Source organism: Ovis aries, chromosome 1, assembly GCF_016772045.2.
Source record: "Ovis aries strain OAR_USU_Benz2616 breed Rambouillet chromosome 1, ARS-UI_Ramb_v3.0, whole genome shotgun sequence".
Classification (NCBI taxonomy): Eukaryota; Metazoa; Chordata; class Mammalia; order Artiodactyla; family Bovidae; genus Ovis; species Ovis aries.
Genome location: NC_056054.1, coordinates 261624210 through 261649469, shown reverse-complemented (window position 1 = coordinate 261649469; position 25260 = coordinate 261624210). Strand labels below are relative to the sequence as shown.

Here is a 25260-nt window from a genome sequence, read left to right as displayed (position 1 = left end):
CTCTGATCTTCTGTGGGGGTTCCCACTGCCCTGAGCCTGCAGAAGTCAGAGGGTGTGGGCAGCTTGGTGATGTCCTCAGGACTGGTCAGACTCATGGGCCAGGAAACAGGGTGAACAGGGGAGGTGGACGAGCAAACAGAAGGGATCATCCCAGAGAAAGAAGAATGACACAGACTGGACTGGAGAAGTAGATGGGGGCCTGTTAGAAAGAGATGGCTGGCTCAAATTAAGGTTAAGTTTTGTTCAAAAGCCTTTGGGCAGTTATTAAAGTATTTAAGCAAAGGAGTCATGTGATCATGTTATTTTCGGAAGATAAGGTGGTATCAGAGTAGAAAATGGATTTCAGGGGAGCGAGATGGGTTCTCAGAGGCCATTAGGAGGTCATTACCACTCCCAGGAGAAAGGATGGGAGTTTGGACTGCCAAGCAGTGCAGCTGGGGAAAAGGAGCCAATTCGAGGTGTGTTTGAGGGAGTCTACTGTGGAAGGCTGGGTGGATGTGCTTTTCCCTGATGCAGGGGCCACTGGAGTTGGAGCAGTTTAGGGGTGAGCAAGGAGAAAGCATAGGATCAGGTGTGGCCCTGATCAGTGTGAGATGCTGTGAATGCATCTGAGTGGAAGAGTAGATGTGGAGCTCAGAGCACAGGCTTGGGTCAAGCTGGTGGAGAGCTGGTTGATATACCTGATATACCGTCATCTGGGCCAGGGCATGGCCAGCACCTCTAAGAGCAAGTGTACAGTAAGATGGGAGAAGAGCCAGAGTGAGAATCCTGGGGAACACCAACATTTTGGGATCCAGCCCAGAAATATGACTCAGAAAAGGAAAATGAGAAGCAGTGGCCATCAATGGCAAAATGTCAAGAGGATGGGGACAGGAAGCACCTTGGGGTGAGAGGTGGAGCGACTGGGGAAGAAGAGACCAGCCTGGATGCTGGCGTCTCCTCAGTGCAGGTTTACTGGGAATGGGGAGAAATGGGTCAGTAGCGGGAGGTGATGGGATCCAGGGGGAACCCTGCTCAGTGAGGGGCCAGAGCTTATGGAAATGGTGAGAATCGGTGACCACTGAGTAGATGGGGACCCAGGAGGGATCAGGTAGCAGGAGAAAGGCTGGACTGGAAGAAGCCTCACTCCCCTGCAGAAAGCCTCCTCCCCAGGCTTTCTTACCCTCGGGAAGAAGAGCCTTTGTGCTTATGTTTCAAGAAGGTTGGCAGACTTTGGGTTTTTCTGACACTGAACCAGACTCAGCATCAGCAAGGCCACCTCCACACTCTGATCTTCACACCCCATCTCGCTGTGGACAGAACTGGAGGAGGGCCTAGTGTAACACATCAGTGTCTCCATCCCAACCCAAGTGAGGGAAGGAGGGACCTGATCCTGGAGTGTTTGGAGACTTGGGGATGGTAGTGAGATGAGTAAAGGCATTTTTTCACTCTTTTCTCCTCCTTTTTCTGAAGAGAGAGGTCAGATCGGCTCCTGAGTGTGAGGGGCCTGAGGCTTGGGATGTTAGAAAAGGTGAAAAGACCATGACCTTTACTGGGATGGAGCCTAGGTAGGTAAGTGCCTGTGTGTTTGTGGTGGTGGTTTAGTCACTAATTTGTGTCCGACTCTTGTGACCCCATGGACTGTAGCCCACCAGGCTTCTCTGTCCCTGGCATTTCCCAGGCATGAATATTGGAGTGGGGTGCCATTTCCTTCTCCAGGGAATTTTCCCAACCCAGGGATCGAACCTGGGTCTCCTGCATTTCAGGCAGATTCTTTACCACTGAGTCACAGGGAAGCCCGGACCCCGTGTTTACTGTGACACAGATCCTCCCATCTGTGTGATTTTCTCCAGTGAAACTGAAGGGTCCAGATACGGGCTTCCATTCTCCCCTTCCTCTCTCCCTTCCTTCCCAATCTCTCCAAGTCGGAGTTCAGTGTTTTTGTCTTATTTTTCATTTCAGTAAGTAGTTACACTACTAATTACCAGCTTCCCAAACAACTCAGTGGTTCCATGATCGCAGACACACAAATGTGTCACCTTTCCAGATGATGAGGAGAAAGAGAAGGGGCAGCCTGGAGGCCCGCCGTGGGTCACTTGTGAGTGTGGCAGTGGTAGGACATTTCCATCTTGGGGGTGATCAGCCTTGTCGCATGACCCTGCTGCATTAAGGAACCTGAAGGCCCCATGTTTGCCTTTACAGATTTTCAGTCACCTCCACTGACGGCTGTAGTCAGCCTCTGTTGTTTCCTCTGGCCTTGTGTGGGCGATCGGAGTGGCACGCTTGACAGGGGGCGTTCTCTTCCTTTCACTGCCTTCTTGGCAGACACAGGCCACACGGAGGCAAAGGCATCATTTGCATTTTTTAAGCAGGAGCCACTGATCACATCTGTATCTGCCAGATGGCAGTTGTGCTGTAATTGTTCTTAAAAACATACTTGTTTTCAGCTGTGCATCCCTTCTTGGAGACTTGGGGAAACAACAGGAAGTTCAAGAATGAGTATTTCTTTTCCTCTCAGAAGCCCACTTATCTGACTTACTTTCAATTTAGTGCTTCTGAAGATAATCATAGTGTGTCAGGACTTTGAAACATCAATAAAAATGTACTGAGTTGCTGCTCTAAGAAGAGGAATTCTGTGGGCTGGGACTTCTTTACGCCCAGAACCTCTGAATATTTTCTTATGTGGCCAAAGAGATTTTGCAAATGTATATATTTATTTTTTATTCATTTTTAATTGGGGGATGATTGCTTTACAATATTGTGATGGTTTCTGCCATACATCAACATGAATCAACCATAGGCATACATATGTCCCCTCCCTCCTGAACCTTCCTCCCATGCCCCACCCCATCCTACCCCTCTAGGATATCACAGAGCACCAGGTTTGAGCTCTCTGTATCATACAGCAAATTCCCACTGGTTACCTATTTTACATATGATGATATATTTATTTCCATGTCGCTCTCTCAATTCATCCCAACCTCTCCTTCCTCCACTATGTCCACTAGTCTGTATCTCTATTCAGTTCAGTTCAGTTCAGTTGCTCAGTCGTATCCGACTCTTTGTGACCCCATGAATCACAGCACGCCAGGCCTCCCTGTTCATCACCAACTCCCGGAGTTCACCCAAACTCATGTCCATTGAGTTGGTGATGCCATCCAGCCATCTCATCCTCTGTCGTCCCCTTCTCCTCCTGCCCCCAATCCCTCCCAGCATCAGGGTCTTTTCCAATGAGTCAACTCTTTGCATGAGGTGGCCAAAGTACTGGAGTTTCAGCTTCAGCATCAGTCCTTCCAATGAACACCCAGGACTGATCTCCTTTAGGATGGACTGGTTGGATCTCCTTGCAGTCCAAGGGACTCTCAAGAGTCTTCTCCAACACCACAGTTCAAAAGCATCAATTCTTCGGCGCTCAGCTTTCTTCACAGTCCAACTCTCACATCCATACTACCCTGCAAATACTTTCATCCATCCTTCTAGATTCCACACACATATATATATATATATATGCATTAATATACACTATTTGTTTTTCTCTTTCTGACTTACTTCACTCTTTACAATAGGTGCTAGGTTCATCCAGCTAATTAGAGTTGACTCAAATGTGTTCCCTTTTATGCCTAATATTCCATTATGTATACATACCACAGATTTATCAGTTCATCTCTCGATGGATACTTAGGTTGCTTCCATGTTCTAGATATTATAAATAGTGCTGTAATGAACATTGGCGTACATGTGTCTTTTTCAATTATGGTTTCCTCAAGGTACAGATGGCTAATAAACACATGAAAAGATGCTCAACATGGCTCATTATTAGAGAAATGCAAATCTAAACTGCAATGAGGAGTCACCTTACACCAGTCAGAATGGCCATCATGAAAAAGTCTACGAATAAATGCTGGAGAGGATGTGCAGAAAAGGGAACCTTTTGCACTGTTGATGGGAATGTAAATTGATACAGCCGCTATGAAGAACAGTATGCTGCTGCTGCTGCTAAGTCGCTTCAGTCGTGTCCGACTCTGTGCGACCCCATAGATGGCAGCCCACCAGGCTCCCCCATCCCTGGGATTCTCCAGGCAAGAACACTGGAGTGGGTTGCCATTTCATTCTCCAATGCATGAAAGTGAAAAGTAAAAGTGAAGTCGCTCCGTCGTGTCTGACTCTTAGCGACCCCATGGACTGCAGCCTACCAAGCTCCTCTGTCCATGGGATTTTCAGTATAGAGATTCCTTTAAAAACTAGGAATAGAACTGCTAAGTCACTTGAGTCATGTCTGACTCTTTGTGACACTATGGACTGTAGTCTGCCAGGCTTCTGTGTCCATGGGATTCTCCAGGCAAGAATACTGGAGTGGGTTGCCATGCCCTCCTCCAGGGAATTTGTCTAACCTAGGGAATCTAACCTGAGTCTCCTGTGGCTCCTGCAGGCAGATTCTTTACTGCTGAGCCATGGAGGAAGCCCAGGAATAGAACTACCCTTTGATACAACAAACCTAATAGATCCTTCTGAGAGGAAGTGGGGAGACCAGTGGGGCAGTAGGAGATGTGAAGACAAAGCAAAAGATTAGAGTGATGCAAGGAAGGGATCACAAGCCAAGGAACGTTAGCAGCCCCAAGAAGCTGAAAAGTTCCAGGAGATAGATTGCCACCTGCCCCCCACCCCCACCCCGTGGAGCCTCCAGAGAAAGCTCGGGGCTGCTGACACCTTGACCTTAGTCCTGTGAAACATTAGTCTTAGACTTCTGGTCTCTACAACTATAAGAGAATACATTTGAGTTGTTTTAAGTCACCAAATTTGTGTTAGGTCATGACAGTAATGAGACACTGATATTGTAGGGTAGTTTATTTTGAGATTGTTTTCCTCGTGTTTTACTGATCAGTTACCCTGATGGCGTCCCTGGTGGCTCAGAGGTGAAACTGTCTGCCTGCAATGCAGGAGACATGGGTTCGATCCCTGGGTTGGGAAGATCCCTTGGAGAAGGAAATGGCAACCCACTCTAGTATTCGTGCCTGGAGAATCCCATGGACGGAGGGGTCTGGCGGGCTACAGTCCGTGGGGTCGCAAAGAGTCGGACACGACTGAGCGACTTCACTTTTTCACCCTGATGGTTGGCTTTCATGTGAGAGGATGGGGGGATGATGCATGCAGTAAACTTGAGTTGATGTGTTAGCTCTCATCTCAACCTACTGACAGTGTGGAATCAGTTGGTGAGGAGGTATCACCCAATCTAAAACCCAGCAGTCTGGTCCTGTCAAGCAGCTCAGTCCAGAACAGAGCAGGCGTTTTGGCAAGACTGTCACTGATGTGGTAAACACAGATTCTGAATGAAGCACAAGGAACCTCCTACTGGTCCAGCTTTCTCCTTATATTTATGAATCAACATTGTCCTTTGCCTACAAACACAGCTCCTGATGAATGTCAGCCTAGGGTAAAGACACTCTTCTAAGATACTATCTCACTTTACTCTTGAAAGCAACATACCTCAATGGCTTAGGCTATAACTTTATAAGATTGAGAAGAGTATCTCTCACACTTAGCTAAAATCTTTTCTCTAAATGGTTCTAGTTTTAAACCCTTTAAAATTTTTCACAATGTTTGTTATCATTTTTCAAATTGAAAAACAACATAAAATGAATGTAAATTTTGTTAAATATTTGTGCACAAGTCAAAAAGACAAGAAAACACTTCTAGTTCTACAATGTAGAGATATATACTGTTAATATTTGGGGATATCTCTTTTAAATATTCATCTTATCTGATTTTTTTTTTTACTGTTTTCTGAACATTTTCCGACATCAATATGTATTCTTCTAAAATTTTTTAATGGTTCAGTTCAGTTCAGTCACTCAGTTGTGTCTGACTCTTTGCGACTCCATGGACTGCAGCACGCCAGGCCTCCCGGTCCATCACCACCTCCCAGAGTGTGCTCAAATTCATGTCCAGTGAGTCGGTGATGCCATCCAACCATCTTATCCTCTGTCATTCCCTTCTCCTCCCACCTTCAATCTTTCTCAGCATCAGAGTCTTTTCAAATGAGTCAATTCTTCACATTAGGTGGCCCAAGTATTGGAGTTTCAGCTTCAGCATCAGTACTTCCAATGAATATTCAGAACTGATTTCCTTTAGGATGGACTGGTTGGATCTCCTTGCAGTCCAAGGGACTCTCAAGAGCCTTCTCCAACACCACAGTTCAAAAGCATCAATTCTTCGGTGCAAGGCTTTCTTTATAGTCCAACACTCACATAGCATTCTGTTTTATTATATGTAAATATATGTCCACAATTTATTAGCCAATTCCCCTGTTGTGCATTTAGGTTATTTTTGGAATTTTATTGCTGCCTATTCATGTGCTTTGCCCATTTCTTTTTTTTTTTTTTTTTTGCTGTTTTATTTGAAAAATAAGTTTACTATCTTTCTGTTGTTGTGTATTAGGGTTATTAATTTTTTAACAGGATGTAAAAGTTTGAAACTCATTGCATTCTAATTTTGTTTATGGGACACCTCTTTGGAATATAAATATTACTAAATTTTATGTACTCTAAAATATTTGCCTTTCCTTTTTGGGTGCATCTATGGTGATTTCTATTCTCTATGATTTACGAATTGATTTTCTTCAATTCTGATGTTATACTAGATTTTTTAAAAAAATATAAATTTATTTAGATTTTAATCAGCTTCTCCTTTTAGATCAAATACAGCATTTCTTCTTTGTGGTGCAGCCATAATATTTCTAATCCTTAACCAGCCACTCAGTTCATTCCTATGTTAAGAATAGTTTCTTTTCCCCCTTAGCATATTTTTGACCTAAAACTCCTCAATTGGCTAATTTGATTGTTTGACCATATAATCTCATCCTTTAGCAGCTCCAGGCTGATAAATACATAAGGATCAGTATAATGTGAGTTTGTGAATGTGCACATATTTATAAGTGAATTAGATACCTATGAAGAGTCATTTGCATATAATAAAGGGTCTTCTTTTTCCCCTGCACAATAATGAGAGAGAAAATCTCAGTGTATGACTCTCATTTCCCACATTAAAGTGATGTTCTGTACTCTCAAGAACATAAACTGATAAATTAGAAAAAAATCAGATTCTTCCAATTGCACTAAAATTTGAAGAAAAAGAAATGATTTCTTTCTAACAAGGCAGGAAAGAAAAACAAGTTGAACAAGCTCTGGGCTTCCGGAATTTCCCATTCAGCTCTTTCTCTGCTTATGTTCCAAACAATTGCATAAAAGCAATCCTAAACAAATGTTTATAGAGGCTGCACTCTGAAATACTGTTAATGAATTCTACATAACAAGCACACTCTTTCCCCCGGCTGTTTGAATTTAAAGTATACATTTTGCAGTAATTTTGATGACTTCATTTTGAAACGGTTCTTAACAGACAGTTTGGAAATGTCTCATGTCATGAATTTATTCATAAACCAGCCTGTCAAAAACCTTAGCTTTCACAGGGGACAAACTGTCTCAGATGTGTGGGTAGTTGTTCCACCTGAATTATCCACCATCTTGAAAGGTCATTACTCATTTCCATGTCTACTTGGATACTCTTGCTCACCGTGACTGGTTTTAGGGCCATGTGGAGAGGAGACCGTGATACTGAGTTCTGCAGCACTGGGTATGGGCTATGCTGTTGCTGCTGCTAAGTCACTTCAGTCGTGTCCGACTCTGTGCGACCCCATAGACGGCAGCCCATCAGGCTCCCCTGTCCCTGGGATTCTCCAAGCAAGAACACTGGAGTGGGTTGCCATTTCCTTCTTCAATGCATGAAAGTGAAAAGTGAAAGTGAAGTCGCTCAGTCGTGTTGGACTCTTAGCGACCTCATGGACTGCAGCCTACCAGGCTCCTCCGTCCATGGGATTTCCCAGGCAAGAGTACTGAAGTGGGGTGCCATTGCCTTCTCTGGGGTATGGGCTATGTTCCTCTACTAATTATGATGATAGCTTTGTGTTTGGGAAGCTATGGTGTTTACTGTTGTGGTAATGATCACTGTCATTCATCAAAAGGGTGATAAACCAATAATGGGATCTTGGAACGGGAGAGAAAAGAAAAGTGTGATATGTCATTTTTTCACATGCTGACAGCCACTAATGAGGACTGATAGGATCTAATGTTTATTTGTTCAGTAAACAAGCTACTGGGTTGTGAACAAGAGGTCAGTATAGCCAGGAGTGAGTGTGAGCTGCTCCATCAAAGAGCATTGTTTAGTGTCTAGAGCAAGTCCTAGAAAGTCTTAAAATAATGATAGTACAGCACATAGGTCCTCCCCCTCTAATTCCTAGAAAAACAAGTAGATGCTTGTGCATTTCCAGTTCATGGCCCTGGACCTTGTCCTGTCCTGAAGCTAGATAGTCATGCAGATGGGTTAAACCAGCACATCTCATATGTAGTGATTCTGTTATAATACAGATCCTGGAGTGGTGGGCTGAGATTCTGCATATCTAACCAACTTCCAGAACTTGTAGGACCGAACTTGCAGGAAGGAGGGGACAAAGCCCAACAGAAGTAGACTTGGGGTATCTTCTAATAATAGGGCATGAGCTTAAGAGAACAGAAGATTGTGATGGATGAACATGTAGGCTCTGGCTGTGAATCTTGGCTTGGCCATTGCTAAGTTCTGAGTAGTAACCATGAACCCCAAAGTCTTGCATGGTGTGTTGGGTTGAATGTTGGCTACAGCTCTGCTCCCCTAGGGCCCACCCAGAGGCAGTGTTACTTGGGGCAGGCCATTTCCCCCAGACCTTTTGGGAACCTTCTAAAACTTCTGCTTGGATTTGCATACTTCATGCCTGCTCACTTGCCATTATCTGCCATAGCATGTCACCTCTCCAAGCCTGATGTCAGTAGACAGGGCAGCTGACTCCTCCCGCAGGGTGGCAGACGGGGAAGTATCATCCTCTACAGGAAAGGAGCCGAAGTGTTAGGATAAGAACAGTCTCTTAGAAGCCGCTCAGCTGCTGTGTACTCTTGTTACCTTCAGAGGGTTGTTTTTACGATTGAATAAGCTGAGGTGGATAGGACATGGCACCTCTCATAAGAGAAGCTCAGTAAATGTTTGTAATTGTACTTGATATTGCTTTTGTTCTTATACCCCACCCTGATCCTCATGGTCAAGTTACTGTATCTTCCAGGCCAAGGAAAGTCCCTATCCTTTCCTGCTGGGACACCTGGAACTTGTGGAGGCCCACTGTGGACCAAGCAATCAGATCACTTGAAGTGTTGTCAGTTAGGCACTTGCTTGTATGCAGTTCTAGGTTATTGACACAGTCAGTTATTTCTGAATCATTCTAGGCAGTGGCTGAATCTTCCTGTCCGTCATACTGTCTGTGTTTTTGGCTTGAGTTTCACATTACTTGATTATTCTATTCTCTGTATTTTGTTTTTGACCCATTCTTTGATCATGTATTCTACAGATATTTGTTGAGTATCCAAGTATATCAGACATTCTGTGAGCAGCAAAGACATACTTGTTGTATATCAAGGGGCCTACTGTTGAATAAGGTCTTACATGTAAGCCCTGGTTTGTCACTATCCAGTTGCCAAGTACTAGTGGATGAAGCTTGGAGAAGGCAATGGCAACCCACTCCAGTACTCTTGCCTGGAAAATCCCATGGGTGGAGGAGCCTGGTAGGCTGCAGTCCATGGGGTTGCTAAGAGTTGGACATGACTGAGCGACTTCACTTTTACTTTTCACTTTCATGCATTGGAGAAGGAAATGGCAACCCACTCCAGTGTTCTTGCCTGGAGAATCCCAGAGACGGTGGAGCCTGGTGGGCTGCCGTCTGTGGGGTCGCACAGAGTCAGACACGACTGAAGCGACTGAGCAGCAGCAGCAGCAGTGGATGAAGCTGCAGAGGTAGGACTCAGTCTGAATAAATGGGAATCTGGGAAGCTTGAGCATATCCATTGAGTCAAAGGGTAACTTTATAGGTTTGTGAGCAGAGCAGGTGCATTACGTGGGCATTAGGGGGAAAGAGTGGGTAGTATGTACATGTATTGGCTGTAGGGTTTTCCAGTGGCTGGGAACTTGGTGGAGGAAGAGATTATCAGGGTGTTATATGGAGCAATGGTGGAATGAACAAGGCTGGGACAGTATGTGTGTCCAGGAGCAGATGCCATAATGAGAAAGAGGAAACATGAGCAGGCAGATGGTTAGGTGGGAGGAAATGATGCATTCAGTTTGGTCCTGAGTTTGTGCTGCAAGAGAGATATCCAGATAGAGATGCTGGAAAAAAAGTTTTAGATAATATTTAGACCGGTTAACCAGATCAATTAGTTACATGTTCAGTCACTTCAGTCATGTCCTACTCTGTGTGACCCTATGGACTATAGCCCACCAGGCTCCTTTGTCCATGGGATCTCTCAGGCAAGAAGAGTAGAGTGGGTTGCCGTTTACTTTTCCAGGGGATCTTCCCAACGCAGGGACTGAACCCATGTCTCTTAGGTCTCCTGCGTTGGCAGGCTGGCTCTTTACCAGTAGTGCCACCTGCTAGTGGTGTCAGCTAGTTGAGGATCTACTCTGTAACACATGTGAAATGTATGTTAATCTTATCAGTCTTAACTCAAGTAAGAATGCAGACCAAAGCATACACAGTCCTTAAATGATGAAGAATGAGATCTTTGTTAATACAATAATTCATCTTACCAGGTGGGTAACTTTTTTTAAATTTGACTAAAAATAGGCATGATCTATTTATGAATCTCTTTTTGGAGCACTGTATTATAAAACAAAGTAAATGTGTTAAATTTAACTGTGATTTAAATTCATGTAGCCTCAGTCCCCTGGGACCAATGAAACACAAGAAGTGCAGAAAAAAAACAGTCATTTCTGTTGTTGCTTAATGATAGGAAAGATTTGAAAATCAAACACATTGAGTTAGCCTCACTGTGCAGCAAGGAACAAAACCGAATTAATTATAAATAAGATGAATAAATAATTTAAACCTATCACTTATTGCCTTTTTATTGCTCAACACTTGAAAAATTATTTCAATTAGAAACTTAAATTCAGTTTGATAGACGATGAAGAGTATGCAGTCCAAGATAAATGTAAATCCCTTTGTGATATAAAAATTTGATTTTGCAGTATGAGGTCTATTAAAAAGAAATTAATAATCTCCAGAAGAAAGAGGTAGTGCCAAGAAAGGTTGGCCTTTTCTCACAGAATATTGCTTATTTTAAGAGGAGAAAATCCGTAAGATTATTACAGAGATTTTCTTTTTAAATCAAAACCATAAAACTAACAACCAACTTCCTGAACAAACCAAAAAAAAAAAAAAACCACTCAATACACATTTGTTTCTTTGGATTTTGTATTAAAATCGTAGAATATATATGCTACTTTTATTTCACATGATCTTGATTTGTCTTCCAATCCCAAAGAAATAATTTGGATTTTTTTTTCTGTGTCTCTGTGTGCTTATTGGTCCCATAAAACACCGCAGAGCCCTCACCCCTTTGTTGCACCTACAAAGTGAGGGATTTGTTTGTCTGGCTGGTGCCACACTGGATCTTATCCAAGACAAGAGTGTCCTAGACAAGCTGCTAATTCTCTAGGCTTTCATATTCTGGTTCCTCAAAGCCCTCCTTCTGTCTGTCATCCCTGATAGATGCAGTTGATTGATGAGAGCACTGTATTTATTAATTTGATCTGAAACTTCAGAGTCCTTCTCAGCACAGGACCCCAGGCAGTCATGGCTAGTGGACCAGAACAGTTTCATGTGGCATGAAACCTACTTGTCTTCTGACTGGGGATCTGAAGAATTAAGAATTTGGTAACATCTATCTGGCATATTGGGGCTTCCCAGGTGGCTCATTGGTAAAGAATCCACCTGCAAATGCAGGAGACAAGGGTTCGATCCCTGGGTCAAGAGGATATGGCAACCCACTTCGGTATTCTTCCTGGGAAATCCCATGGACAGAGGACCCTGGTGGGCTACAATCCATGGGGTCACAAAGAGTCGAGCACAACTTAGCTACTAAACAGCAACAACAACAAATCTGGCATATTAGCTGTGTGTCTGATTTCTTATAGATGCAAACATCTATTAACTGAGCTTTCAGTTCAGGCTGTAGAAATGAGTTCTTTCTACTCTATATGTGGAAATTAAAGGCCAGAGGTAAATGTTGAAGGAAATTGACACACATGCCTTACCTTCTGAAACTCTGTGTCCATCTGAAGGAAGTAAAGGTGTGCAGCTGTCTCTCTGCCCCTCATCCCAAAGCCAACAGAATTCTCATCACCCAACAGAAAGCAAAGGCAGAACAAGTGAACACTAGCTGAGCCACTGATGCTTGCCCAAGCAGTTTTCAATGAATGTCGAAAGTTTCCAGAAATTCTATAGCAGAGATTGAAAACAGCTGTGTTGTGTTTGGCCAGTGGGGGGTTTATTTCTTTAATTTGCCCATTTGTGGGGCCTCTACTCCAGACGTCACAGGCTCCACCACTGCCCTGTCTTGATCCTGGAAATGTCTGAAGACAACTGACTCTGACACACTGACTCCTTCATCCTTCCCACTTTGGACTGGAATGTGCCCTCCCAAAATCCATAAGGTGAAGCTCTAAGCCCACAATGTGACTATATTCAAGAGAAGGGCTTTAGGTGGGCGTGCTCTACTGTGTCAGACTAAGCCGCTCGTTCACATGTGACTCTTTGCAACCCCGTGGACTGTAGCCCACCAGGCTCCTCTGTCCACGGGATTCTCCAGGCAAGAATACTGGAGTGGGTTAGGGAGGTTATTAAGGTCAAGTGAAGTCGTAAGGGTGGGGCCCTAATCCTAAAGAACTGGTGTCCTTATAAGAAGAGGGAGAGACACCAGGAATGCCCATGCTCAGTGAAGAGGCCATGTGAGGACAGTGAGAAGGTGGCCACCCACGAGCCATGGGGAGAGGTCTCAAGAGAAACCAGACCTGATGGTGCTTTGATCTTGAACTTCCTGCCTCCAGAACTGTGAGAAGTAAATATCTGTGTTCAAGCCTCCCTTGACTGCTTCGTCACTCAGTCGTGTCTCTTTGTGACCTCATGGATTATACCCTGCCAAGCTCCTCTGCCCATCGAATTTTCCAGGCAAGAGTACTGGATTGGGTTGCCATTTTCTTCTCCAGGGGGTCTTCCTTGCCCAGGGGTCAAACCCATGTCTCTTACATAAGCCGCTCAGTCTATGGTGTTTATTCAGACACCTCCCCTACTCCTAAAAATGTGGATGAAACAGCAGAAATCTCTGATCAGAGCTGTGGGGTGGAGTTGGGGGAGACCCACACCAGTGTGCTCTGCCTCTGAGGGACTCCTTAGACTTCTTGTTTCTCTTCTTTTCTGAGAGTCCAATGAACCAGCTTGATACCTGAGCAGGCAGAGTCATACCTGAAAGTCTGAAGGACCTGGGGCTTCTTGCAAGACATTTGACTTTATTTTTTTGAAAGGGTGACAGCAGTTTTTACTTTGGACATTTGGCAAGGGAGATGGAAAAGATACAGCATTAAAAGTAATTGCTGCCCACTTCCCCTTGCCTCCCCCTGCTGAGCAGTCTCCTGTGTTGGACAGGAATTTACTGACTTGAGGCTTCCTGGGGAGGCATAGGCCAAAATGAACTCAAAGTTAGGGAACCCAGAAAAGAAAGCTGAGAGCTGCTGAGAGCTCTGATAGAGGGGAGCTGCTGATAGAGAAGATGGATCCTTCTTGAAAAGGAGATAGTAGAACCCAGGTGGCTACTGGAGATGGAGTGTCTAGAGGACTTGGAATATGATGGAAGAGTGTTTGGTCAGCAGCTATGTGTGTGTGTGTGTGTTGGGGGTTGTAATGGAGAATGAGGACTCTACATTTTTTGGACTTTATAAAACAGGCCTAATTGTCTTCTGGCATACTCCCAGAGACATCCATAAAGCCTCAATCTTACCCTTTCGTGCTATTTTTTTAAAAAATGTACTGTGCTCTGCCTAATATCATGGATGAGACCGTATTAGAGGCTTTGCACAATACACATGTGTATGTATATATTTGTATTAATGTAAACATAACATACATACAAACATATGTGGAGATATATATATATGTATATATCAGCCATTTCAGTCATTCAGTCATGTTCCACGGGGTCTATCTGTGGCTTCATGGACTCCAGCACTGCAGGCTTCCCTGTCCATCACCAACTCTGTGAACTTGCTCAAACTCATGTCCATCAAGTCAGTGATGCTATCCAACCATTTCATCCTCTGTCACCCCTTCTCCTCCTGCCTTCAGTCTTTCCCAGCACCAGGGTCTTTTCCAATGAGTCAGTTCTTTGCATCAGGTGGCCAAAGTATTGGAGCTTCAGCTTCAGCTTCAACATCAGTTGTTCCAATCAATATTCAGGACTGATTTCCTTTAGGATTGACTGTTTGGATCTCAGTTGCCATAGTTGCACCAATCATGTTAAAGGTCAAGTCGTCATGTGCCTTCATTGTAACAGGAGTCTATGGTGCATCAGTCCTTCCAATCAATATTCAGGACTGATTTCCTTTAGGATTGACTGTTTTGGAAGTCCATAGCATCTTTGAGCATAAAATGTGCTCAGCTTTTTAGTTATGCTGTCTAAGTTTGTCATAGCTTTTCTTCCAAGGAGCAAGCGTCTTTTAATTTCATGGCTTCAGTCACCATCTGCAGTGATTTTGGAGCCCAATAAAATAGTCTCTCACTGTTTCCATTATTTCCCCATCTATTTTCCATGAAGTGGTGGGACCAGATGCCATGATCTTAGTTGTTTGAATGTTGAGTTTTAAGTCAGCTTTTTCACTCTCTTCTTTCACTTATATCAGGAGGCTCATTAGTGCCTCTTCACTTTCTGCCATAAGGGTGGTGTCATCTGCATGTCTGAGGTTATTGATATTTCTCCTGGCAATCATACTCCTTTCCCAATTTGGAACCAGTCCATTGTTCCATGTCCAGTTCTAATTGTTGCTTCTTGACTTTCATACAGCTTCCTTAGGAGGCAGGTAAGGTGGTCTGGTATTTCTGAGTCTCTAAGAATTTTCCACAGTTTGTTGTGATTCACACATTCAAAGGCTTTGGCATAGTCAATAAAGCAAAAGTAGATGTTTTTCTGGAATTCTCTTGCTTTTTCTATGATCAGACAGATGTTGGCCATTTGATCTCTGGTTCCCCTGCCTTTTCTAAATCCAGCTTGAACATCTGAAAGTTATCTGTTCACATACTGTTGAAGCCTCACTTGAAGAATTTTGAGCATTACTTTGCTAGCATGTGAGATGAGTGCAGCTGTGCGGTAGTTTGAATATTCTTTAGCATTGCCTTTCTTTGGGATTGAAGTGAAAATTGATCTTTCCCGGTCCTGTGGCCACAGCTGACTTCCAAATTTGCTGGCATATATATATTGGCTTTCCAGGTAGCACTAGTTTTGGTAGAACTGGCCTACCAATGCAGGAGACATAAGAGACGTGGATTTGATCCCTGGGTTGTGAATATTGCCTGGAAAAGGGCATGGCAACCCATTCCTGTATGCTTGCCTGGAGAATCCCATGGACAGAGGAGCCTGGCAGGCTACATATAACTTAGGAACTAAACAACAATTGTATAAAATGCTTTTGGTTTAGAACAGGCTTAATAATGAATAAGATTTGACCAATATTCTTTTAGGCAAGACCCAAAGAAGTGACTTCCACATTTTTAATTGCAGACAATTTCTTCCTTCATTCACAGTTTCTGTCATCAAGTAACTTTGACTCCATGCAGACATTGGTCTTTTGTTAGCAGATCATCATTACTTTTCAGGAGGAAATACTTGCCTTTGCCAGGTCAATGTATTTCACTAACTTCATTTATGTGAAGAACCTATTTTTATCCACAGAGATACTGTTGCTCTTAAACTTATAAGGAAGGAGAGAGGACAAAGCCATAAGGGGTCAGCCTAATAAAGACAATTATTATATTACAGGGCTTCCCAGGTGGCTCAGTGGTAAAGAATCCGCCTGCCATTGCAGGAGACATAAGAGACAAGGGTTCGATCCCTGAATCGGGGAGATCCCCTGAAAGAGGGCATGGCAACCCACTCCAATATTCTTGCCTGGGGAATCCCATGGACAGAGGATCCTGATGGGCTACCGTCCATGGAGTTGCAAAGAGTCGGATAGGACTGAGCATGCACATGATATTACAATCAAATCAACTGAGAGCGCATATGCTGTGTACGCGTCCTAGGGCGGCTGCAGCAAAGCACCAGAGACTGGGAGCTGAGAACACACAACTCACTCTCTCACAGTCTGGAGGCCAGAAGTCTGAGGTCAAGGTGTGGGCAGGGCTGACTCCTTCTGAGGCTTCGAGGAAGACTGTCCCCGCTCTGCCTCAGCCTCTGGGCTCTGCTGATGACTTTAGTGACCCGCACCCCCACAGCCTATAGATTCTGCCTTCATCATTACAATGAGCACTTCCTGTGTGCATGTTTCTGTGTCCACATGTCCACTTCGTATAAGGACACCAGTCATGTTGGATTAGGGGCCCCCTAATCCAGACCCCACTTTAGTCTGACCTTGTCTTAACTAATTACATCTGCAACAGTTCTGCTTCCAAACAAGGTCACGTTCTGAGTTTCTGAGGGTTAGGACTACAACACAGGATTTTGAGGGGACGCAATCCAGCCCACAGCACAGGCTGATCTACATACCTTTGTTTATTCACCCAGTTGTGTCTGGCTCTTTGTGAGCCCTTGGACTGTAGCCCACCAGACTCCTCTGTCCAAGGGATTTCCCAATTAAGAATGGGTTTCCATTTCCTTCTCCAGGAGATCTTTCTAGCTCAGGGACTGAACCTGCATCTCTTGCATTGGCAGATGGAGTCTTTACCACTGAGCCACCTGGGAAACTCGATCCAGGTACCTCAGTTCAGTTCAGTTGCTCAGTCGTGTCCGACTTTTTGCGACCCCATGAATCACAGCATGCCAGGCCTCCCTGTCAATCACCAACTCCCAGAATTCACTCAAACTCATGTCTGTCGAGTTGGAGATGCCATCCAGCCATCTCATCCCCTGTTATCCCCTTCTCCTCCTGCCCCCAATCCCTCCCAGCATCAGGGTCTTTTCCAGCGAGTCAACTCTTCGCATGAGGTGGCCAGCGTATTGGAGTTTCAGCTTCAGCATCAGTCCTTCCAATGAACACCCAGGACTGATCTCCTTCAGGATGGATTGGTTGAATCTCCTTGCAGCCCAAGGGACTCTCAAGAGTCTTCTCTAACACCACAGTTTAAAAGCATCAATTATTCAGCACTCAGCTTTCTTCATAGTCCAACTCTCACATCCATACATGACCACTGGAAAAACCATAGCTTTGACTAGATGGATCTTTGTTGGCAAAGTAATATCACTGCTTTTCAATATGCTATCTAGGTTGGTCATAATTGTACTCATCTCACACACTAGTAAAGTAATGCTCAAAATTCTCCAAACCAGGCTTCAGCAATATGTGAACCGTGAACTTCCAGATGTTCAAGATGGATTTAGAAAAGGCAGAGGAACCAGAGATCAAATTGCCAACATTCGCTGGATCATCCAAAAAGCAAGAGAGTTCCAGAAAAACATCTATATCTGCTTTATTGACTATGCCAAAGCCTTGTGTGGGTCACAAGAAACTGTGGAAAATTCTGAAAGAGATGGGAATACAGACCACCTGACCTGCCTCTTGAGAAACCTATATGCAGGTCAGGATGCAACAGTTAGAACTGGACATGGAACAATAGACTGGTTCCAAATAGGAAAAGGAGTACGTCAAGGCTATATATTGTCACCCTGCTTATTTAACTTATATGCAGAGTACATCATGAGAAACGCTGGCCTGGAAGAAGCACAAGCTGGAATCAAGATTGCCAGAGAAATATCAATAACCTCAGATATGCAGATGATACCAGCCTTATGGCAGAAAGTGAAAAGGAACTAAAAAGCCTCTTGATGAAAGTGAAAGAGGAGAGTGAAAAAGTTGGCTTAAAGCTCAACATTCAGAAAATGAAGATCATGGCATCTAGTCCCATCACTTCATGGGAAATAGATGGGTAAACAGTGGAAACAGTGTCAGACTATGTTTTTGGGCTCCGAAATCACTGCAGATGGTGATTACAGACATGAAATTAAAAGATGCTTACTCCTTGGAAGGAAAGTTATGACCAACCTAGGTAGCATATTCAAAAGCAGAGATATTACTTTGCCTAACAGCTATTAAATAAGAATCCTCTAGAAATCTAAAGAAAATCCAGTGGGCCTCAAATGAAATGAGCACCTATGTTCCCTTTTTGAGTGTGGTGTTGAAGGAGGTGTTCTTCAGTCCCCTCAACTTGAGCGCTGTGAAGATGGAGGGGCAGAATGGGCTTGGGAAGCATGATCGAGGGTCAAGTCAGTCCATGCCTACAGTTCTGTGCTTCACATCCCTGGTGCTTGGGGTTGGGAGTAAGACAGTGTGAAGGGAAGCACATTCATTCATAGCCTCTTAGGAGTAGGATAAGAACCATTTCACCGTATCCTGACTGTAAGAACAAAAATGATATATTTTGATGTTTCATTATCCTATTTATTATGCAAATAACTCTTGGCAATGTGAAATGTGACTACTTAAGAGGATGTTGTCAGAGGATTACAGGTTATCTATTTTCCTCTTCAATTTATTAGAACCTCTTGGGAGATAGATATAAACCAGCCTGCCCTCCATGCATCTGAGTGAGTGCTCGTAAAGGCCTTTGCTTCCATCATCAGGCAGTCACTGCGGAGTGTATTTCCATAGAGATATTTTCCTCATTACATGAAGCGTGAAGTGCGTGTTCTGAGCAAATAACAAATATGAATAGAATAGTCACTAGAAATTTTTATAAATTCTTAAGTTTTTTGTTATAGTATATCCTATAGCATCACAGACATCTTCAGTGCTTTATTGCACAAGAGACCACATACTCACATGTGTACATGTAAACATACATATACCCGTGCGTGATTATTCTCTTCAAAAGTCAACCAACCCCAATTTCCTATTCCAGTGATCAGAATAACAGGGTGATATATATATAAGCATCAGAAAGCCTCAGTGGAAATCATTTAAACAAATTTATTCCATAGCATTTTGTTTAAATGTCAAGCACATAGAAGGATGATGAATTCTGAAGGTAATTCTCTTGTAGAGAGCAAGTAAGTCATCAAGGCTAGTATTGGTTCCATTGTGTAAGAAAAACTGGAGTTCTCATTCGAGTCTATGAGAAAAGTCACCTATGATAAGCTCACTAAAGGTAAACATGTACATACTGGGGGGAGGGGGTTTAAATAAGAAGTTTGAGGCTTCTCTGAGTTCTGGATGCTCAGTCATGTCTGCCTCTTTCTGGCACCATGACCCGCCAGGCTCCAATGCCTATGGAATTTTCCAGGCAAGAATACTGGAGTGGGGTGCCATTTCCTACTCCAGTGAGTTCAGGATAGTGGTTTATGAATCTTTTAAATTAGGAGCTTGGGATTAACCTACACATATGACTACTGTATATAAAATAGATAACCAACAAGACCTGCTGCTTAGCACAGGGAGTTGTCATCAACATTGTGTAATAACGTAATAACTTATAATAGAAAATAACCTGAAAAAGAAAAAAATATGTAATATGTGTGCATGTGCACGCTCAGCACTCAGACATGTCCGATTCTTTGTGACCCCATGGACTGCAGCCTGTTAGGCTCCTTTGTCCATGGGATTCTCCAGGTAAGACTAATGGAGTGGGTTGTCATTTCCTCCTCCAGGGGATCTTCCCAACCTAGGGAACCACCCGTGTCTCTTGCATCGCCTGCATTAGCAGGCAGATTCTTACCACTGCGCCACCTGGGAAGCATATATGATATATATATATATATGTGCTGAATATGTATATATTATATATAAACTGAATCACTTTGCTGTACACCTGTAACTAACACAGCATTGTAAATCAACTATACTCCAATAAAAATAAATCAATTAAAAAAAAGACATTGGGAAGTAATAAGGATTGTCCATTCCTCTCCTGAACTTTAAAAGCAAAGGCTCAGCCTTCCTTGGTATGTACACACAAGACCTACTCATGCTGAACTGGCAGAGGCACCAATCGGAACCATGCAAACTGTGTGCTGGGTCAGGCTCCTGGCACCAAGGCTGAGAATGAACATCTGACTTTAAGAAATGGAGCAGAAACATTAATCTACTCTTCTGCATCATGTGTGACATTGTAATTACCTAGGCAGCTTATCAGGACATAATGAAGCAGCTGCTACGATTATGGAATTTTGTCCCACTTATTTACAAAGCTGCACAGATACTTAAATACTATCTTTGTTGCATCTAGCATGCTTAGATTCTAGAGCAGGTGTTAACCTTGATTTATTGTCCAACTCAGACAATCACTCCATCAATGTCAGTTTTTGTTTGGAGCCAAAGAAAACTTTGAGTTTTCCTCTAAAGCGTGATTCATTTTTCTCTCAGTCTGTCTTTTGTCTTTAGCTGTTAGTTATCTTTCCTCATCTTCCTGATCATTTTAATGATTCTCTGGTTTCATTTTATCTTCTCAATATATCATCAAAATATCTCTTCTGCCAGCAGCCTTCCAACAGATGAGTGTATAGTATTCTCTAATTATCCCAAAGGATAAGATGAAGTATTTATAGCAAAATACATTTTCCAAGTCCTTAGCAATATTTTATCATTATTTCAACTTTCATGAGTGCCAACTACGTATGGAGCAATGACATTAAAATATTAATATTTTTCTAGTAGAAATTCTTGACTTGGACTATGATTGCTAAGTAGGAAACCATTCATTTAGTGTTAAATATAAAACTATGGCACTATTTAATTGTTGTTGTTTAGTCAATAAGTCATGTCTGATTCTTTTGCAATCCCATGGACTGTAGTCCCCCAGCCTCCTCTGACTGTGGGATTTCCCAGGAAAGAATACTGGAGTAAGTTCCAGGAAGGAAATAGAAACCTTCCTTTGATTCCCACCCCAGGGATCAAATTCATATCTCCTGCCTTGGAGGGCAGATTCTTTACTAATAAGCCACCAGGGAAGCCCTCTTAATTATTACATTATACCATAAATAGTGTAAAATAGGTAAATTGCTAAATTAATTTTTGATTGAATACATGTACTCCTATTAATCTGGGTTAAATTAAAAGTTGGATTGTGGCTGTAGATTTATACCAGCATAAACACCTCTATACGTTTTTACAGTAGAAGAGTTGTTATATTAAAGCACAGCCCACACATGGTATTCTCTGAAGAGTTAAGATATTGTGGATCCAAACCACTCAAAATTGGTAGAACACTGAAGTTTGGAGAAAGGGGTTAAAATAGCTATTGTCAGAAATTTACTTAATGTTCCTAACTCTAGGGCAAGTTGAGACAGTAACCAGTGATTCAAGCTCAAAATGAAATAGAAGAGATGGAGCAATCTGGTAAAAGGTGTCTTAGGTTCTGCGGGCCTGTAATTGTGCTTCCATTTTTCCTGGGATTACAGAGATTCAGTACCTCCTGTAGTGAAGCTGTAAGTTCTTTGTGTCAAAAATCAAAGTTACACTTTTATCTAAATAAAGAACCAAATTTATTTACAAACAAAGTAAATTAGGATAAGCAGAGTCATGTCCCTAATTGAATTCTCCTGATGTCCTTCTAGAAGAAAAAGAAATGCGTGTAGATTGAACATTTATTTATTTATTATTTAAAAATGTTAACTGGAGGATAATTACAATATTGCATTAGTTTCTGCTGTACAACGTCATGAGTCAGCTGTATGTACACATATATTCCCTCCCTCTCAAGCTTCCTCCGCCACTCCCGCATCCCACCCCTCCAGGCCATCACTGAGCACTGAGCTGAGCTCCCTGTGCCCTACAGCGGCTTCCCGGCTGGCTGGCTATTTCACACGTGGTAGCGTATATATTTCAATGTTACTCTCTCATTTGTCCCATCCTCTCCTTCTCCCCCTGTATCCACAAGACCATTCTGTATGTCTACAGTTCTCTTCCTGCCCTGGGAATCTGTTCATCAGTATCATTTCTCTAGACTCTCTATATATGCCTCAATATAGGATACTTATTTTTCTCTTTCTGACTTACTTCACTCAGAACACAGAAATACGGATCTGGAAAAATTTGAGAGGTGTTTGTGTACCAATGTTTTCTCAGTGAAGAGCATGTACTCATTTCAGAACTAAACACATTTCGGTAATTGTGAACATTTAAGGAATTCTTGGAAGGGAGGTGAAGAAAGTGAAAGGCATTTTTGATTCTGGTGTTAATTTGCTTGGGTGTTATACACAGAGATAGAGTTTCCTGGAGGGCAAGACAAATCCTTACCTCGGGGTCAGCTTTGTCAGTCGGCGGAGGGCTCTTCCCACCTGCTTCCATGCCAAAATGTCTATTTTCCTGTGATTTCTTCTCCTACTTCAGGTTTGCTGTCAATGATCATTTTAAACACATCTCCTCAGCATAAACTTGTGGAGGGAGTGGAGAAAATGAATATTTTAGAGTTATTTTCCCTCATATATTCTGGACTTGACCTTGAATTCTGATCTTTCCATTCTTCTAAGTCTCTCCGTGGCTATTGTATTCTATCACACTATGCTTGAAAGGCATCATTGAGTGTTAAGTGATTTTAGGTTATCTGGGCTTCCTTGGCGGCTTAGCTGGTAAAGAATCCACCTGCAATATGGGAGACCCCAGTTCAATTCCTGGGTCAGGGAGATCCACTGGAGAATGGATAGGCTACCTAGTCCAATATTCTTGGGCTTCCCTGGTGGCTCAGCTGGTGAAGAATCTGCCTACAATATGGAAGACCTGGGTTGAGTAGATCATAATTTTAGGTTGAGTAGATCATAATTGTAAATGTGAAGTGCCTCATGTTACATTGAACTGCTTCTTGGCAGATAGTAGGAACTCAAACAGGTGTGGAGGGGTGAATACTACTTAAAGCATGTGCATAAACCATGAATGGATGAATCCCTGTGAGGGGCCACCATATAATTTTAAACAATACAAGCATTTTGACACTATAAGGTGCTTGACTCTTCACTTGAGAAATGGTATAAAGTATAAGCTGCAAGCCTGATATGAGCAAAAAGTTCAGAAGTCCACTGTGTGTCTGGACGAGGCCACATGTGATTATTATGTTATATATGGTAGTGGCATGTCAGTATAGAGAAAGATACTTTGAACGGGTATAACTGATGTTCTGGGCCGCCCAGGTGGTTCAGTAGCTCAGAATCTGCCAGTGCAGGAGACCCCGGTTCAATCCTTGGGTTGGGAAGATGCCCTGGAGGAGGAAATGGCAACCAACTCCAGTATTCTTGCCTGAGAAATCCTATGGAGAGAGGAGCCTGGCTGGCTACAGTCCATGGGGTCATAAAAGAGTTGGATACGACTTAGATACTAAACAACAACCACCACTGATGTCCCAGGTCTGAAGGAAACACTTAAACTGTTTTGTGACCCCCTGAGTTGCTGAAATGCAAGGCACCCATTTAGAGTGTGTTTTTCTTTTTTTGGCTGCATTGGGTAGCCTGTGGGATTTTTCTTTAACGAGGAATCCAAACCTGTCCCCCTTGCATTGGGAGCGTGGGGTCTTAAACACTGGACTGCTGGGAAAGTCCCACCCATTTAAAATAGGACATCACATTTGATAGTACACTGACCTCACCCCACTGGGGGCTTCTTTGCCTGGAGTAGGGGTAACCAGCCAATCTTAAAGGAAATCAACCCTGAGTACTCATTGGAAGGACTGATGCTGAAGCTGGAGCTCTAATGTTTTGGTCACTTGATGCAAAGAACTGACTCATTAGAAAACACCCTGATGCTGGGAAAGATTGAAGGCAAAAGGAGAAGAGAGTGACCAGAGATTGAGAAGGTTGGATGGCATTACTGATGCAATGGACATGAACCTGGGCAAACTCCGGGAGATGGTGAGGGACAGGGAAGCCTGGCATGCTGCAGTCATGGGGTACACAGCAGCATGTACCCTATGGGGTTGCAAAGAGTCAGGCACAGCTGGAAACTGAACAACAACAACAAGGGGTTTGACACACTTTGGGAAGTATTGGGTTTTTATCAAAGACTTTCCCAATCATTTAATGGACTAGTCCTATATGACCTTTACAAAATAGAAAGATGCTTTGCCTATGTTGGGGGAAGGTCAGTGATCACATATGTTTAAAAAACTGGTACAAATTTCTAACTGAATCAGTGGGCTGTGGAATCAAAACTGGCAGCGTCAGAGTCACTTGGGAACTTTCTAGAAACACAGAGTCTGCTTGATTAGAACTCCAGGTTCTAATCCCAGGTGGTAAGTTTTTAGCTGTGACATCTTGGAAAAATCACATAGCTTCAGATTCTAGGACTTCCCTGGTGGCTCAGTGGTAAAGTATCTGCCTGCAGTGCAGGAGATCTGGGTTCAATCCCTGAGTCAGGAAGATTCCCTAGAGAAGGGAATGGCAACCCACTCCGGTATTCTTGCCTGGAGAATCCGAGGACAGAGGAGCCTGGTGGGCTGCAGTTCATGGGGTGGCAGAGTCAGACATGATGAGTGACTTTTACTTCATTTCAGATTCCCAATTTGAAAAATGAGAAGAATAATTTCTAATTTTTCATTTTGTCTGAGAGTTAAATATGCACTGTTGTCTGGAATGCACTTTAGGAAAAGCATCTTAGAGTAGTTCTTCTCTAAATTTGATGTGCATACAGATCGCCTGGGGCTTATGTTGAAGTGCAGGTCCTGAATTCATTTGGTTCAGGGTTGGCTCAAGACCCTATGTTTCTAGGGAGCTCCCAAGTGACTCTGATGCTACCAGCTCATGGACCTCCTTATAGGGAGTAAGGACTCAGAGCATGTAGATATTGTAACTTTACATGTGAAATTTTTATCTAAGTGATTTTCTTAGATGAAATAATCCTATATCAGCCATAAGGACAGAATGTCAGCTACATGGAAGACATATGGGGAATGGGGGAGAGAAGAGACACACTGGGAGCAGTGTTTTGTGTGAGGCTTTGGTGAGATGACTGTCTCCACCCTTCTAGACGATGCCCTCTGAGAAGAGAGACATGTTACTTTTCTCACCGTTGTGTCCCTGGTACTCAGAGCTGTTCCTGGCGTCACATAGGCATGTCAGTGCATAGCTAATGACTGAATAAGTGAGTGAACGAATGAATGTGAGGACTCCAAGTCTGTTGTTCTTTTCCTGGATGTCTCAGATGCCATGCCCCAGAGGTTGGGGAGAGCTAGATTATGTTGTTCAGTTACTC

General features: G+C 43.1%; 1 protein-coding gene and 1 non-coding gene across 2 annotated transcripts in view; one reads left to right on the top strand and one right to left on the bottom strand.

Moving 5' to 3' along the window:
* The window catches only part of DSCAM (DS cell adhesion molecule), an 827097-nt gene that overhangs the window by 42550 nt on the left and 759287 nt on the right, over window positions 1-25260 (top strand). The gene's annotated exons all lie outside the window — the stretch shown is intronic.
* Window positions 1704-1775, bottom strand: TRNAF-GAA (transfer RNA phenylalanine (anticodon GAA)). Its single transcript has one exon. It is a non-coding gene; the product is annotated as a tRNA-Phe (tRNA).